We start from the raw sequence: 19,259 nt of genomic DNA, 5'->3' as shown, positions 1-19,259 counted from the left end.
AAACTAGATCAACTCAAAGAGAAATAAGCAAAGAAAATAAACTGATGTTTGAAGATCAAATTCAATAGGGAAGAAAACTTCTAGGAAATCGATTTCACCTAATTCGTCACTATGCTTTCCTCATCCAGCTAACTTAATTTAATTCTCTTTTATTTATTAGCAAATCTCTAATTCATCCAAAAGCCTCTTTCGATAGTCAATTGGAAGTGATTCTAGTTTATCAATTCACACAAGAGTATGCAAATTCAATAATCAAGAACGCAATAAGACCAATGATTTAATCACTACATAGGTTCATACAAGTCTTTCGATCTCTATACTTACCTATGCTGAAATATCCAAGATCTACCCTATGACTCCCTCTTTCGATAGCAAATCACAAGATTACTTATCATCTAATCAATGGCCAGTTAATTAGAAGCAATAAATTCAGAATAAATCAGATAAACAAAGAGAGAATTGCATTAAATTAGCATAGACAATCAAACATAGTTCGGAAATAGGTTACATCGTTTTCCTAGAAAGAAGAAAATTTAGCTCATGCTAGAATTGGAATTCAACATAAACAAATTCACCATAATTGTTCTGAGAAGATGGGAAGAAGAAAATAAACACTGAAAAATCCTCCTTGCAGCCTCAACTCGTCGTCAAAAGCTCAAGGGAATGATTCAACGCTTTTCTCTCGTCCGTGCTCGTGTATGATTCCAACGTACGTGCAATAATTGGAATCCCGTCTCTAAAACAGATTAATTGAATCCCTCTAACTGTGTTTTTCTCTCCCAAGAAGTGTTCTCCAGTCAAAACTCGCGGCTCTAGAGTGAAGAATGGCCTTTTATATGGTCCCACGGCGAAAAACCTAAAATCTGTCAAAATACGATGTTCGCTCGAGCGGGGTGTCGAGCGCGCGTCGAGCGTTCGACTCTGCCTAATTTTGCTCGAGCGTCCAATGTCTCCGCTCGAGCGATCTTCGTTTTTCAGCAACCTGCTCGAGCTCCCTGTCGAGCGGCAGTCGAGCGTTTGAATCTGCCTGAATTCGCTCGAGCGGCCAAAAGCCTCCGCTCGAGCGAACTTGTAAAATCTGTAATATGAAATTTTGCAAGTCATCAAGCATCGAGGTGGCGATTTGCGGTGACTTAAGTGTTTACATGGCTTCGTTTCAATTAACAAGTCTTGGATCAAAACTAATCTTCTAATTAAATCTTAGAATGAACGAAAACAACAATGAAATCAATAAGGTCAAGATAAAAAGGGTGAGAAAGAATATTAAAGGATAAATTAATATCAAAATATGGTCTAGAGATAAATAATCATGTGGAAGTCGATTATTGCCCTTAACTCAAGTCATAAGCTTAAGTGTGGCTAGATGCGAACCTTGGGAGATTGTTACGCTTCTTGGGCTTGACCGAAACCAATGGTAAGGTGCATGTGGCCTTCAATTTTAAGAACGAAATAGAAGACAGGTGGGTGGGTGGCAATCTGTCGGATTCTATTACCGAGCTAGGCAGGTTAATGTGGAGTGTGAGTAGTCGGATTTCTCTTGCGAAAATATTGCGAAATGCGTGGGCTAGTGGCCGATTTGTCGCAATGCACATGTAGGGGCAGCTAGGTGCCGATTTGCGTTGACTTGGACATTTACCTAGCTTTCCTTCAATTGACATGTCTTGGATGAAGAACAATCTTCTAATTCAACCCAAGAATGATGACAAACAGCAATAAAAGCCACATGGTTTTGGCAAAAAAGGTGAGAAGGAATATTAAAAGTGAAATTAAGCACAAAACATGGTTTAGAAATGAATAATCATGTGTGTGTTAATTGTTGACCTTTAACTCTAGCTAGAAGCTTAAACATGGCTAGATGTGAACCTTGGGGGCTTGTTACACGTCTTGGGCTTGACGGAAACCAATGGTAAGCTGTATGTGGGCTTCAACTGAAAGAATGAGATAAAAGACTGGGTTTCTTGCTGCTAATTCATCAGATGCTAGAACTGAACTTGGGGGGGGAATGTGCGGTGTAAATAGTGATGTTTCCAATGAGGAAATGCCTAAAAGGCATGGGCATGGCCCCGATTTGTTGTAATGCACAAATGAAGGAGCATCGAGGTGGCGATTTGTGGTGACTTCGGTGTTTACATGGCGTGGTTTCAATTAACATGTTTTGGATCAAAACTAATCTTCTAATTAAATGTCAGAATGATGGAAAACAACGATGAAAACAATAAGGCCAAGATAAAAAGGGTGAGAAAGAATATTAAAAGTGAAATTAAGCACAAAACATGGTTTAGAAATGAATAATCATGTGTGTGTTAATTGTTGACCTTTAACTCTAGCTAGAAGCTTAAACATGGCTAGATGTGAACCTTGGGGGCTTGTTACACGTCTTGGGCTTGACGGAAACCAATGGTAAGCTGTATGTGGGCTTCAACTGAAAGAATGAGATAAAAGACGGGGTTTCTTGCTGCTAATTCATCAGATGCTAGAACTGAAATTGGGGGGTGAATGTCCAGTCTAAATAGTGAAGTTTACAATGAGGAAATGCCTAAAAGGCATGGGCATGGCGCCGATTTGTTGTAATGCACGCATGAAGGAGCATCGAGGTGGCGATTTGCGGTGACTTCGGTGTTTACATGGCTTTGTTTCAATTAACATGTCTTGGATCAAAACTAATCTTCTAATTAAATGTCAGAATGATGGAAAACAACGATGAAAACAATAAGGCCAAGATAAAAAGGGTGAGAAAGAATATTAAAAGATAAATTAATATCAAAATATTGTCTAGAGATAAATAATCGTGTGGAAGTCGATTATTGCCCTTAACTCAAGTCATAAGTTTAAGTGTGGCTAGATACGAACCTTGGGAGATTGTTACGCTTCTTGGGCTTGACCGAAACCAATGGTAAGGTGTATGTGGCCTTCAATTTTAAGAACGAAATAGAAGACAGGTGGGTGGGTGGCAGTCCGTCGGATTCTATTACCGAGCTAGGCAGGTTAATGTGGAGTGTTAGTAGTCGGATTTCTCTTGCGAAAATATTGCGAAATGCGTGGGTTAGGGGCCGATTTGTCGCAATGCACATGTAGGGGCAGCTAGGTGCCGATTTGCGTTGACTCGGTCATTTACCTGCCTTTCCTTCAATTGACATGTCTTGGATGAAGAACAATCTTCTAATTCAACCCAAGAATGATGACAAACAGCAATAAAAGCCACAAGGTTTAGGCAAAAAAGGTGAGAAGGAATATTAAAAGTGAAATTAAGCACAAAACATGGTTTAGAGATGAATAATCAAGTGTGTGTTGATTGTTGACCTTTAACTCTAGCTGGAAGCTTAAACATGGCTAGATGTGAACCTTGGGGGCTTGTTACACGTCTTGGGCTTGACGGAAACCAATGGTAAGCTGTATGTGGGCTTCAACTGAAAGAATGAGATAAAAGACTGGGTTTCTTGCTGCTAATTCATCAGATGCTAGAACTGAACTTGGGGGGGGAATGTGCGGTGTAAATAGTGATGTTTCCAATGAGGAAATGCCTAAAAGGCATGGGCATGGCGCCGATTTGTTGTAATGCACAAATGAAGGAGCATCGAGGTGGCGATTTGTGGTGACTTCGGTGTTTACATGGCGTGGTTTCAATTAACATGTTTTGGATCAAAACTAATCTTCTAATTAAATGTCAGAATGATGGAAAACAACGATGAAAACAATAAGGCCAAGATAAAAAGGGTGAGAATGAATATTAAAAGATAAATTAATATCAAAATATTGTCTAGAGATAAATAATCGTGTGGAAGTTGATTATTGCCCTTAACTCAAGTCATAAGCTTAACCGTGGCTGGATGGGAACCTTGGGAGATTGTTACGCTTCTTGGGCTTGACCGAAACCAATGGTAAGGTGTATGTGGCCTTCAATTTTAAGAACGAAATAGAAGATAGGTGGGTGGGTGGCAATCCGTCAGATTCTATTACCAAGCTAGGCAGGTTAACGTGGAGTGTGAGTAGTGCGATTTCTCTTGCGAAAATATTGCGAAATGCGTGGGCTAGGGGCCCATTTGTCCCAATGCACGTGTAGGGGCAGCTAGGTGTCGATTTGCGTTGACCTGGTCATTTACCTGGCTTTCCTTCAATTGACATGTCTTGGATGAAGAACAATCTTCTAATTATACCCAAGAATGATGACAAGCAGCAATAAAAGCCACAAGGTTTAGGGGAAAAAGGTGAGAAGGAATATTAAAAGTGAAATGAAGCACAAAACATGGTTTAGAGATGAATAATCAAGTGTGTGTTGATTGTTGACCTTTAACTCTAGCTGGAAGCTTAAACATGGCTAGATGTGAACCTTGGGGGCTTGTTACACGTCTTGGGCTTGACGGAAACCAATGGTAAGCTGTATGTGGGCTTCAACTGAAAGAATGAGATAAAAGACTGGGTTTCTTGCTGCTAATTCATCAGATGCTAGAACTAAACTTGGGGGGGGGAATGTGCGGTGTAAATAGTGAAGTTTCCACTGAGGAAATGTATAAAAGGCATGGGCATGATGCCGCTTTGTTGCAATGCACACATGAAGGTGCACCGAGGTGGCGATTTGCGGTGACTTGGGCGTTTACATGGCTTTGTTTCAATTAACATGTCTTGGATCAATACTAATCTTCTAATTAAATCTCAGAATGATGGAAAACAACGATAAAACAATAAGGTCAAGATAAAAAGGGTGAGAAAGAATATTAAAAGAGAAATTAATATCAAAATATGGACTAGAGATAAATAATCGTGTGGAAGTCGATTATTGCCCTTAACTCAAGTCATAAGCTTAACCGTGGCTGGATGGGAACCTTGGGAGATTGTTACGCTTCTTGGGCTTGACCGAAACCAATGGTAAGGTGTATGTGGCCATCAATTCTAAGAACGAAATAGAAGACAGGTGGGTGGGTGGCAATCCGTCGGATTCTATTACCGAGCTAGGCAGGTTAAAGTGGAGTGTGAGTAGTGGGATTTCTCTTGCGAAAATATTGCAAAATGCGAGGGCTTGGGGCCGATTTGTCGCAATGCACATGTAGGGGCAGCTAGGTGCCGATTTGCGTTGACTTGGTCATTTACCTGGCTTTCCTTCAATTGACATGTCTTGGATGAAGAACAATCTTCTAATTCAACCCAAGAATGATGACAAGCAGCAATAAAAGCCACAAGGTTTAGGCGAAAAAGGTGAGAAGGAATATTAAAAGTGAAATGAAGCACAAAACATGGTTTAGAGATGAATAATCAAGTGTGTATTGATTGTTGACCTTTAACTCTAGCTGGAAGCTTAAACATGGCTAGATGTGAACCTTGGGGGCTTGTTACACGTCTTGGGCTTGACGGAAACCAATGGTAAGCTGTATGTGGGCTTCAACTAAAAGAATGAGATAAAAGACTAGGTTTCTTGCTGCTAATTCATCAGATGCTAGAACTGAACTTGGGGGGGGAATGTGCGGTGTAAATAGTGAAGTTTCCACTGAGGAAATGCCTAAAAGGCTTGGGCACGGCGCCGATTTGTTGTCATGCACAAATGAAGGAGCATCGAGGTGGCGATTTGCGGTGACTTCGGTGTTTACATGGCTTGGTTTCAATTAACATGTCTTGGATCAAAACTAATCTTCTAATTAAATCTTAGAATGAAGGAAAACAACAATGAAATCAATAAGGTCAAGATAAAAAGGGTGAGAAAGAATATTAAAAGATAAATTAATATCAAAATATGGTCTAGAGATAAATAATCGTGTGGAAGTCGATTATTGGCCTTAACTCAAGTCATAAGCTTAAATGTGGCTAGATGCGAACCTTGGGAGATTGTTACGCTTCTCGGGCTTGACCGAAACCAATGGTAAGGTGTATGTGGCCTTCAATTTTAAGAACGAAATAGAAGACAGGTGGGTGGGTGGCAATCCGTCGGATTCTATTACCGAGCTAGGCAGGTTAATGTGGAGTGTGAGTAGTTGGATTTCTCTTGCGAAAATATTGCGAAATGCGTGGGCTAGGGGCCGATTTGTCGCAATGCACATATAGGGGCAGCTAGGTGTCGATTTGCGTTGACTTGGTCATTTACCTGGCTTTCCTTCAATTGACATGTCTTGGATGAAGAACAATCTTCTAATTCAACCCAAGAATGATGACAAGCAGCAATAAAAGCCACAATGTTTAGGGGAAAAAGGTGAGAAGGAATATTAAAAGTGAAATGAAGCACAAAACATGGTTTAGAGATGAATAATCAAGTGTGTGTTGATTGTTGACCTTTAACTCTAGCTGGAAGCTTAAACATGGCTAGATGTGAACCTCGGGGACTTGTTACACGTCTTGGGCTTGACGGAAACCAATGGTAAGCTGTATGTGGGCTTCAACTGAAAGAATGAGATAAAAGACTGGGTTTCTTGCTGCTAATTCATCAGATGGTAGAACTGAACTTGGGGGGGGAATGTGCGGTGTAAATAGTGAAGTTTCCACCGAGGAAATGTATAAAAGGCATGGGCATGATGCCGATTTGTTGCAATGCACACATGAAGGTGCACCGAGGTGGCGATTTGCGATGACTTGGGCGTTTACATGGCTTTGTTTCAATTAACATGTCTTGGATCAATACTAATCTTCTAATTAAATCTCAGAATGATGGAAAACAACGATAAAACAATAAGGTCAAGATAAAAAGGGTGAGAAAGAATATTAAAAGAGAAATTAATATCAAAATATGGTCTAGAGATAAATAATCGTGTGGTAGTCGATTATTGCCCTTAACTCAAGTCATAAGCTTAACCGTGGCTGGATGGGAACCTTGGGAGATTGTTACGCTTCTTGGGCTTGACCGAAACCAATGGTAAGGTGTATGTGGCCATCAATTCTAAGAACGAAATAGAAGACAGGTGGGTGGGTGGCAATCCGTCGGATTCTATTACCGAGCTAGGCAGGTTAAAGTGGAGTGTGAGTAGTGGGATTTCTCTTGCGAAAATATTGCAAAATGTGAGGGCTAGGGGCCGATTTGTCGCAATGCACATGTAGGGGCAGCTAGGTGCCGATTTGCGTTGACTTGGTCATTTACCTGGCTTTCCTTCAATTGACATGTCTTGGATGAAGAACAATCTTCTAATTCAACCCAAGAATGATGACAAGCAGCAATAAAAGCCACAAGGTTTAGGCGAAAAAGGTGAGAAGGAATATTAAAAGTGAAATGAAGCACAAAATATGGTTTAGAGACGAATAATCAAGTGTGTATTGATTGTTGACCTTTAACTCTAGCTGGAAGCTTAAACATGGCTAGATGTGAACCTTGGGGGCTTCTTACACGTCTTGGGCTTGACGGAAACCAATGGTAAGCTGTATGTGGGCTTCAACTGAAAGAATGAGATAAAAGACTAGGTTTCTTGCTGCTAATTCATCAGATGCTAGAACTGAACTTGGGGGGGGGGGGGGGAATGTGCGGTGTAAATAGTGAAGTTTCCACTGAGGAAATGCCTAAAAGGCTTGGGCACGGCGCCGATTTGTTGTCATGCACAAATGAAGGAGCATCGAGGTGGCGATTTGCGGTGACTTCGGTGTTTACATGGCTTGGTTTCAATTAACATGTCTTGGATCAAAACTAATCTTCTAATTAAATCTTAGAATGAAGGAAAACAACAATGAAATCAATAAGGTCAAGATAAAAAGGGTGAGAAAGAATATTAAAAGATAAATTAATATCAAAATATGGTCTAGAGATAAATAATCGTGTGGAAGTCGATTATTGGCCTTAACTCAAGTCATAAGCTTAAATGTGGCTAGATGCGAACCTTGGGAGATTGTTACGCTTCTTGGGCTTGACCGAAACCAATGGTAAGGTGTATGTGGCCTTCAATTTTAAGAACGAAATAGAAGATAGGTGGGTGGGTGGCAATCCGTCGGATTCTATTACCGAGCTAGGCAGGTTAATGTGGAGTGTGAGTAGTTGGATTTCTCTTGCGAAAATATTGCGAAATGCGTGGGCTAGGGGCCGATTTGTCGCAATGCACATATAGGGGCAGCTAGGTGCCGATTTGCGTTGACTTGGTCATTTACCTGGCTTTCCTTCAATTGACATGTCTTGGATGAAGAACAATCTTCTAATTCAACCCAAGAATGATGACAAGCAGCAGTAAAAGCCACAAAGTTTAGGGGAAAAAGGTGAGAAGGAATATTAAAAGTGAAATGAAGCACAAAACATGGTTTAGAGATGAATAATCAAGTGTATGTTGATTGTTGACCTTTAACTCTAGCTAGAAGCTTAAACAGGGCTAGATGTGAACCTTGGGGGCTTTTAACACGTCTTGGTCTTCACGGAACCAATGGTAAGCTGTATGTGGGCTTCAACTGAAAGAATGAGATAAAAGATGGGGTTTCTTGCCGCTAATTCATCAGATGCTAGAACTGAACTTGGGGGGTGAATGTCCAGTCTAAATAGTGAAGTTTCCAATGAGGAAATGCCTAAAAGGCCTGGGCATGGCGCCGATTTGTTGTCATGCACAAATGGAGGAGCATTGAGGTGGCGATTTGCGGTGACTTCGGTGTTTACATGGCTTGGTTTCAATTAACATGTCTTGGATCAAAACTAATCTTCTAATTAAATCTTAGAATGAAGGAAAACAACAATGAAATCAATAAGGTCAAGATAAAAAGGGTGAGAAAGAATATTAAAAGATAAATTAATATCAAAATATGGTCTAGAGATAAATAATCGTGTGGAAGTCGATTATTGCCCTTAACTCAAGTCATAAGCTTAAGTGTGGCTAGATGCGAACCTTGGGAGATTGTTACGCTTCTTGGGCTTGACCGAAACCAATGGTAAGGTGTATGTGGCCTTCAATTTTAAGAACGAAATAGAAGACAGGTGGGTGGGTGGCAATCCGTCAGATTCTATTACCGAGCTAGGCAGGTTAATGTGGAGTGTGAGTAGTTGGATTTCTCTTTCGAAAATATTGCGAAATGCGTGGGCTAGGTGTCGATTTGTCGCAATGCACATGTAGGGGCAGCTAGGTGCCGATTTGCGTTGACTTGGTCATTTACCTGGCTTTCCTTCAATTGACAAGTCTTGGATGAAGAACAATCTTCTAATTCAACCCAAGAATGATGACAAGCAGCAGTAAAAGCCACAAAGTTTAGGGGAAAAAGGTGAGAAGGAATATTAAAAGTGAAATGAAGCACAAAACATGGTCTAGAGATGAATAATCAAGTGTGTGTTGATTGTTGACCTTTAACTCTAGCTAGAAGCTTAAACAGGGCTAGATGTGAACCTTGGGAGCTTTTAACACGTCTTGGTCTTCACGGAACCAATGGTAAGCTGTATGTGGGCTTCAACTAAAAGAATGAGATAAAAGACGGGGTTTCTTGCCGCTAATTCATCAGATGCTAGAACTGAACTTGGGGGGTGAATGTCCAGTCTAAATAGTGAAGTTTCCAATGAGGAAATGCCTAAAAGGCATGGGCATGGCGTCCATTTGTTGTAATGCACACATGAAGGAGCATCGAGGTGGCGATTTGTGGTGACTTCGGTCTTTACATGGCGTGGTTTCAATTAACATGTTTTGGATCAAAACTAATCTTCTAATTAAATCTTAGAATGAAGGAAAACAACAATGAAATCAATAAGGTCAAGATAAAAAGGGTGAGAAAGAATATTAAAAGAGAAATTAATATCAAAATATGGTCTAGAGATAAATAATCGTGTCGAAGTCGATTATTGCCCTTAACTCAAGTCATAAGCTTAACCGTGGCTGGATGGGAACCTTGGGAGATTGTTACGCTTCTTGGGCTTGACCGAAACCAATGGTAAGGTGTATGTGGCCATCAATTTTAAGAACGAAATAGAAGACAGGTGGGTGGGTGGCAATCCGTCGGTTTCTATTACCGAGCTAGGCAGGTTAAAGTGGAGTGTGAGTAGTGGGATTTCTCTTGCGAAAAAATTGCAAAATGCGAGGGCTAGGGGCCGATTTGTCGCAATGCACATGTAGGGGCAACTAGGTGCCGATTTGCGTTGACTTGGTCATTTACCTGGCTTTCCTTCAATTGACATGTCTTGGATGAAGAACAATCTTCTAATTCAACCCAAGAATGATGACAAGCAGCAATAAAAGCCACAAGGTTTAGGCGAAAAAGGTGAGAAGGAATATTAAAAGTGAAATGAAGCACAAAACATGGTTTAGAGATGAATAATCAAGTGTGTATTGATTGTTGACCTTTAACTCTAGCTGGAAGCTTAAACATGGCTAGATATGAACCTTGGGGGCTTTTAACACGTCTTGGTCTTCACGGAACCAATGGTAAGCTGTATGTGGGCTTCAACTGAAAGAATGAGATAAAAGACGGGGTTTCTTGCAGCTAATTCATCAGATGCTAGAACTGAAATTGGGGGGTGAATGTCCAGTCTAAATAGTGAAGTTTACAATGAGGAAATGCCTAAAAGGCATGGGCATGGCTCCGATTTGTTGTAATGCACACATGAAGGAGCATCGAGCTGGCGATTTGCGGTGACTTCGGTTTTTACATGGCTTTGATTCAATTAACATGTCTTGGATCAATACTAATCTTCTAATTAAATCTCAGAATGATGGAAAACAACGATAAAACAATAAGGTCAAGATAAAAAGGGTGAGAAAGAATATTAAAAGAGAAATTAATATCAAAATATGGTCTAGAGATAAATAATCGTGTGGAAGTCGATTATTGCCCTTAACTCAAGTCATAAGCTTAACCGTGGCTGGATGGGAACCTTGGGAGATTGTTACGCTTCTTGGGCTTGACCGAAACCAATGGTAAGGTGTATGTGGCCATCAATTTTAAGAACGAAATAGAAGACAGGTGGGTGGGTGGCAATCCGTCGGTTTCTATTACCGAGCTAGGCAGGTTAAAGTGGAGTGTTAGTAGTGGGATTTCTCTTGCGAAAATATTGCAAAATGCGAGGGCTAGGGGCCGATTTGCGTTGACTTGGTCATTTACCTGGCTTTCCTTCAATTGACATGTCTTGGATGAAGAACAATCTTCTAATTCAACCCAAGAATGATGACAAGCAGCAATAAAAGCCACATGGTTTAGGCGAAAAAGGTGAGAAGGAATATTAAAAGTGAAATGAAGCACAAAACATGGTTTAGAGATGAATAATCAAGTGTGTATTGATTGTTGACCTTTAACTCTAGCTGGAAGCTTAAACATGGCTAGATGTGAACCTTGGGGGCTTGTTACACGTCTTGGGCTTGACGGAAACCAATGGTAAGCTGTATGTGGGCTTCAACTGAAAGAATGAGATAAAAGACTAGGTTTCTTGCTGCTAATTCATCAGATGCTAGAACTGAACTTGGGGGGGGGGAATGTGCGGTGTAAATAGTGAAGTTTCCACTGAGGAAATGCCTAAAAGGCTTGGGCACGGCGCCGATTTGTTGTCATGCACAAATGAAGGAGCATCGAGGTGGCGATTTGCGGTGACTTCGGTGTTTACATGGCTTGGTTTCAATTAACATGTCTTGGATCAAAACTAATCTTCTAATTAAATCTTAGAATGAAGGAAAACAACAATGAAATCAATAAGGTCAAGATAAAAAGGGTGAGAAAGAATATTAAAAGATAAATTAATATCAAAATATGGTCTAGAGATAAATAATCGTGTGGAAGTCGATTATTGGCCTTAACTCAAGTCATAAGCTTAAATGTGGCTAGATGCGAACCTTGGGAGATTGTTACGCTTCTCGGGCTTGACCGAAACCAATGGTAAGGTGTATGTGGCCTTCAATTTTAAGAACGAAATAGAAGACAGGTGGGTGGGTGGCAATCCGTCGGATTCTATTACCGAGCTAGGCAGGTTAATGTGGAGTGTGAGTAGTTGGATTTCTCTTGCGAAAATATTGCGAAATGCGTGGGCTAGGGGCCGATTTGTCGCAATGCACATATAGGGGCAGCTAGGTGCCGATTTGCATTGACTCGATCATTTACCTGCCTTTCCTTCAATTGACTTGTCTTCGATGAAGAACAATCTTCTAATTCAACCCAAAGAATGATGACAAGCAGCAATAAAAGCCCCAAGGTTTAGGCAAAAAAGATGAGAAGGAATATTAAAAGTGAAATTAAGCACAAAACACGGTTTAGAGATGAATAATCATGTGTGTGTTGATTGTTGACCTTTAACTCTAGCTGGAAGCTTAAACATGGCTAGATGTGAACCTTGGGGGCTTGTTAGACGTCTTGGGCTTGACGGAAACCAATGGTAAGCTGTATGTGGGCTTCAATCGAAAGAATGAGATAAAAGACGGGGTTTCTTGCTGCTAATTCATCAGATGCTAGAACTGAACTTGGGGGGGAATGTGCGGTGTAAATAGTGAAGTTTCCACTGAGGAAATGTATAAAAGGCATGGGCATGGTGCCGATTTGTTGCAATGCACACATGAAGGTGCACCGAGGTGGCGATTTGCAGTGACTTCGGCGTTTACATGGCTTTGCTTCAATTAACATGTCTTGGATCAATACTAATCTTCTAATTAAATCTCAGAATGATGGAAAACAAAGATGAAAACAATAAGGTCAAGATAAAAAGGGTGAGAAAGAATATTAAAAGATAAATTAATATCAAAATATGGTCTAGAGATAAATAATCGTGTGGAAGTCGATTATTGCCCTTAACTCAAGTCATAAGCTTAAGTGTGGCTAGATGCGAACCTTGGGAGATTGTTACGCTTCTTGGGCTTGACCGAATCCAATCGTAAGGTGTATGTGGCCTTCAATTTTCAGAACGAAATAGAAGACAGGTGGGTGTGTGGCAATCCGTCGGATTCTATTACCGAGCTAGGCAGGTTAATGTGGAGTGTGAGTAGTGTGATTTCTCTTGCGAGAATATTGCGAAATGCGTGGGCTAGGGGCCGATTTGTCGCAATGCACATGTAGGGGCAGCTAGGTGCCGATTTGCGTTGACTCGGTCATTTACCTGCCTTTCCTTCAATTGACATGTCTTGGATGAAGAACAATCTTCTAATTCAACCCAAGAATGATGACAAACAGCAATAAAAGCCCCAAGGTTTAGGCAAAAAAGGTGAGAAGGAATATTAAAAGTGAAATTAAGCACAAAACATGGTTTAGAGATGAATAATCAAGTGTGTGTTGATTGTTGACCTTTAACTCTAGCTGGAAGCTTAAACATGGCTAGATGTGAACCTTGGGGGCTTGTTACACGTCTTGGGCTTGACGGAAACCAATGGTAAGCTGTATGTGGGCTTCAACTGAAAGAATGAGATAAAAGACTGGGTTTCTTGCTGCTAATTCATCAGATGGTAGAACTGAACTTGGGGGGGGAATGTGCGGTGTAAATACTGAAGTTTCCACTGAGGAAATGTATAAAAGGCATGGGCATCACGCCGATTTGTTGCAATGCACCCATGAAGGTGCACCGAGGTGGCGATTTGCGGTGAATTGGGCGTTTACATGGCTTTGTTTCAATTAACATGTCTTGGATCAATACTAATCTTCTAATTAAATCTCAGAATGATGGAAAACAACGATAAAACAATAAGGTCAAGATAAAAAGGGTGAGAAAGAATATTAAAAGAGAAATTAATATCAAAATATGGTCTAGAGATAAATAATCGTGTGGAAGTCGATTGTTGCCCTTAACTCAAGTCATAAGCTTAACCGTGGGCTAGGGGCCGATTTGTCGCAATGCACATGTAGGGGCAGCTAGGTGCCGATTTGCGTTGACTTGGTCATTTACCTGGCTTTCCTTCAATTGACATGTCTTGGATGAAGAACAATCTTCTAATTCAACCCAAGAACGATGACAAGCAGCAATAAAAGCCACAAGGTTTAGGGGAAACAGGTGAGAAGGAATATTAAAAGTGAAATGAAGCACAAAACATGGTTTAGAGATGAATAATCAAGTGTGTGTTGATTGTTGACCTTTAACTCTAGCTGGAAGCTTAAACATGGCTAGATGTGAACCTTGGGGGCTTGTTACACGTCTTGGGCTTGACGGAAACCAATGGTAAGCTGTATGTGGGCTTCAACTGAAAGAATGAGATAAAGGACGGGGGTTTCTTGCTGCTAATTCATCAGATGCTAGAACTGAACTTGGGGGGTGAATGTCCAGTCTAAATAGTGAAGTTTCCAATGAGGAAATGCCTGAAAGGTATGGGCATGGCGTCGATTTGTTGTAATGCACACATGAAGAAGCATCGAGGTGGCGATTTGCGGTGAATTCGGTGTTTACATGGCTTTGTTTCAATTAACATGTCTTGGATCAAAACTAATCTTCTAATTAAATCTTAGAATGAAGGAAAACAACAATGAAATCAATAAGGTCAAGATAAAAAGGGTGAGAAAGAATATTAAAAGATAAATTAATATCAAAATATGGTCTAGAGGTAAATAATCGTGTGGAAGTTGATTATTGCCCATAACTCAAGTCATAAGCTTAACCGTGGCTGGATGGGAACCTTGGGAGATTGTTACGCTTCTTGGGCTTGACCGAAACCAATGGTAAGGTGTATGTGGCCTTCAATTTTAAGAACGAAATAGAAGACAGGTGGGTGGGTGGCAATCCGTCGGATGCTATTACCAAGCTACGCAGGTTAATGTGGAGTGTGAGTAGTGGGATTTCTCGTGCGAAAATATTGTTAAATGCGTGGGCTAGGGGCCGATTGTTCGCAATGGACATGTAGGGGCAGCTAGGTGCCGATTTGCGTTGACTTGCACATTTACCTGGCTTTCCTTCATTTGACATGTCTTGGATGAAGAACAATCTTCTAATTCAACCCAAGAATGATGACAAGCAGCAATAAAAGCCCAAAGGTTTAGGCAAAAAAGATGAGAAGGAATATTAAAAGTGAAATTAAGCACAAAACATGGTTTAGAGATGAATAATCATGTGTGTGTTGATTGTTGACCTTTAACTCTAGCTGGAAGCTTAAACATGGCTAGAAGTGAACCTTGGGGGCTTGTTACACGTCTTGGGCTTGACGGAAATCAATGGTAAGCTGTACGTGGGCTTCAACTGAAAGAATGAGATAAAAGACGGGGTTTCTAGCTGCTAATTCCTCAGATGCTAGAACTGAACTTGGGGGTGAATGTGCTGTGTAAATAGTGGAGTTTCCAATGAGGAAATGTCTAAAAGGCATGGGCATGGCGTCGATTTGTTGCAATGCACACATGAAGGTGCACCAGGGTGGCGATCCGCGGTGACTTGGGCGTTTACATGGTTTTGTTTCAATTAACATGTCTTGGATCAATACTAATCTTCTCATTAAATCTCAGAATGATGGAAAACAACAATGAAAACAATAAGGTCAAGATAAAAAGGGTGAGAAAGAATATTAAAAGATAAATTAATATCAAAATATGGTCTAGAGATAAATAATCGTGTGGAAGTTGATTATAGCCCTTAACTCAAGTCATAAGCTTAACCGTGGCTGGATGGGAAGCTTGGGTGATTGTTACGCTTCTTGGGCTTGACCGAAACCAATGGTAAGGTGTATGTGGCCTCCAATTTTAAGAACGAAATAGAAGACAGGTGGGTGGGTGGCAATCCGTCGGATGCTATTACCAAGCTACGCAGGTTAATGTGGAGTGTGAGTAGTGCGATTTCTCTTGCGAAAATATTGCGAAATGCGTGGGCTAGGGGCCGATTTGTCGCAATGCACATGTAGGGGCAGCTAGGTGCCGATTTGCGTTGTCTTGGTCATTTACCTGGCTTTCCTTCAATTGACATGTCTTGGATGAAGAACAATCTTCTAATTCAACCCAAGAGTGATGACAAGCAGCAATAAAAGCCACAAGGTTTAGGGGAAAAAGGTGAGAAGGAATATTAAAAGTGAAATGAAGCACAAAACATGGTTTAGAGATGAATAATCAAGTGTGTGTTGATTGTTGACCTTTAACTCTAGCTAGAAGCTTAAACAGGGCTAGATGTGAACCTTGGGGGCTTTTAACACGTCTTGGTCTTCACGGAACCAATGGTAAGCTGTATGTGGGCTCCAACTGAAAGAATGAGATAAAAGACAGGGTTCCTTGCCGCTAATTCATCAGATGCTAGAACTGAACTTGGGGGGTGAATGTCCAGTCTAAATAGTGGCGTTTCCAATGAGGAAATGCCTAAAAGGCATGGGCATGGCGCCGATTTGTTGTAATGCACAAATGAAGGAGCATCGAGGTGGCGATTTGCGGTGACTTCGGTGTTTACATGGCTTGGTTTCAATTAACATGTCTTGGATCAAAACTAATCTTCTAATTATATCTTAGAATGAAGGAAAACAACAATGAAATCAATAAGGTCAAGATAAAAAGGGTGGGAAAGAATATTAAAAGATAAATTAATATCAAAATATGGTCTAGAGGTAAATAATCGTGTGGAAGTCGATTATTGCCCTTAACTCAAGTCATAAGCTTAACCATGGCTAGATGTGAACCTTGGGAGATTGTTACGCTTCTTGGGCTTGACCGAAACCAATGGTAAGGTGTATGTGGCCTTCAATTTCAAGAACGAAATAGAAGACAGGTGGGTGGGTGGCAATTCATCGGATTCTATTACCGAGCTAGGCGGGTTAATGTGGAGTGTGAGTAGTGGGATTTCTCTTGCGAAAATATTGTTAAATGCGTGGGCTAGGGGCCGATTGTTCGCAATGGACATGTAGGGGCAGCTAGGTGCCGATTTGCGTTGACTTGGACATTTACCTGGCTTTCCTTCATTTGACATGTCTTGGATGAAGAACAATCTTCTAATTCAACCCAAGAATGATGACAAGCAGCAATAAAAGCCCAAAGGTTTAGGCAAAAAAGATGAGAAGGAATATTAAAAGTGAAATTAAGCACAAAACATGGTTTAGAGATGAATAATCATGTGTGTGTTGATTGTTGACCTTTAACTCTAGCTGGAAGCTTAAACATGGCTAGAAGTGAACCTTGGGGGCTTGTTACACGTCTTGGGCTTGATGGAAACCAATGGTAAGCTGTATGTGGGCTTCAACTGAAAGAATGAGATAAAAGACGGGGGTTTCTAGCTGCTAATTCCTCAGATGCTAGAACTGAACTTGGGGGTGAATCTGCTGTGTAAATAGTGGAGTTTCCAATGAGGAAATGTCTAAAAGGCATGGGCATGGCGTCGATTTGTTGCAATGCACACATGAAGGTGCACCGGGGTGGCGATCCGCGGTGACTTGGGCGTTTACATGGTTTTGTTTCAATTAACATGTCTTGGATCAATACTAATCTTCTCATTAAATCTCAGAATGATGGAAAACAACAATGAAAACAATAAGGTCAAGATAAAAAGGGTGAGAAAGGATATTAAAAGATAAATTAATATCAAAATATGGTCTAGAGATAAATAATCGTGTGGAAGTTGATTATAGCCCTTAACTCAAGTCATAAGCTTAACCGTGGCTGGATGGGAAGCTTGGTTGATTGTTACGCTTCTTGGGCTTGACCGAAACCAATGGTAAGGTGTATGTGGCCTCCAATTTTAAGAACGAAATAGAAGACAGGTGGGTGGGTGGCAATCCGTCGGATGCTATTACCAAGCTACGCAGGTTAATGTGGAGTGTGAGTAGTGCGATTTCTCTTGCGAAAATATTGCGAAATGCGTGGGCTAGGGGCCGATTTGTCGCAATGCACATGTAGGGGCAGCTAGGTGCCGATTTGCGTTGTCTTGGTCATTTACCTGGCTTTCCTTCAATTGACATGTCTTGGATGAAGAACAATCTTCTAATTCAACCCAAGAGTGATGACAAGCAGCAATAAAAGCCACAAGGTTTAGGGGAAAAAGGTGAGAAGGAATATTAAAAGTGAAATGAAGCACAAAACATGGTTTAGAGATGAATAATCAAGTGTGTGTTGATTGTTGACCTTTAACTCTAGCTAGAAGCCTAAACAGGGCTAGATGTGAACCTTGGGGGCTTTTAACACGTCTTGGTCTTCACGGAACCAATGGTAAGCTGTATGTGGGCTCCAACTGAAAGAATGAGATAAAAGACAGGGTTCCTTGCAGCTACTTCATCAGATGCTAGAACTGAACTTGGGGGGTGAATGTCCAGTCTAAATAGTGGCGTTTCCAATGAGGAAATGCCTAAAAGGCATGGGCATGGCGCCGATTTGTTGTAATGCACAAATGAAGGAGCATCGAGGTGGCGATTTGCGGTGACTTCGGTGTTTACATGGCTTGGTTTCAATTAACATGTCTTGGATCAAAACTAATCTTCTAATTATATCTTAGAATGAAGGAAAACAACAATGAAATCAATAAGGTCAAGATAAAATGGGTGGGAAAGAATATTAAAAGATAAATTAATATCAAAATATGGTCTAGAGGTAAATAATCGTGTGGAAGTCGATTATTGCCCTTAACTCAAGTCATAAGCTTAACCATGGCTAGATGTGAACCTTGGGAGATTGTTACGCTTCTTGGGCTTGACCGAAACCAATGGTAAGGTGTATGTGGCCTTCAATTTCAAGAACGAAATAGAAGACAGGTGGGTGGGTGGCAATTCATCGGATTCTATTACCGAGCTAGGCGGGTTAATGTGGAGTGTGAGTAGTGGGATTTCTCTTGCGAAAATATTGTTAAATGCGTGGGCTAGGGGCCGATTGTTCGCAATGGACATGTAGGGGCAGCTAGGTGCCGATTTGCGTTGACTTGGACATTTACCTGGCTTTCCTTCATTTGACATGTCTTGGATGAAGAACAATCTTCTAATTCAACCCAAGAATGATGATAAGCAGCAATAAAAGCCCAAAGGTTTAGGCAAAAAAGATGAGAAGGAATATTAAAAGTGAAATTAAGCACAAAACATGGTTTAGAGATGAATAATCATGTGTGTGTTGATTGTTGACCTTTAACTCTAGCTGGAAGCTTAAACATGGCTAGAAGTGAACCTTGGGGGCTTGTTACACGTCTTGGGCTTGATGGAAACCAATGGTAAGCTGTATGTGGGCTTCAACTGAAAGAATGAGATAAAAGACGGGGGTTTCTAGCTGCTAATTCCTCAGATGCTAGAACTGAACTTGGGGGTGAATCTGCTGTGTAAATAGTGGAGTTTCCAATGAGGAAATGTCTAAAAGGCATGGGCATGGCGTCGATTTGTTGCAATGCACACATGAAGGTGCACCGGGGTGGCGATCCGCGGTGACTTGGGCGTTTACATGGTTTTGTTTCAATTAACATGTCTTGGATCAATACTAATCTTCTCATTAAATCTCAGAATGATGGAAAACAACAATGAAAACAATAAGGTCAAGATAAAAAGGGTGAGAAAGGATATTAAAAGATAAAT

The sequence above is a fragment of the Carya illinoinensis genome, chromosome 3 (assembly GCF_018687715.1).
Source record: "Carya illinoinensis cultivar Pawnee chromosome 3, C.illinoinensisPawnee_v1, whole genome shotgun sequence".
Taxonomy (NCBI): domain Eukaryota; kingdom Viridiplantae; phylum Streptophyta; class Magnoliopsida; order Fagales; family Juglandaceae; genus Carya; species Carya illinoinensis.
The sequence above is the reverse complement of the archived record's forward strand: the minus strand, read 5'-3'. Positions refer to the sequence as shown.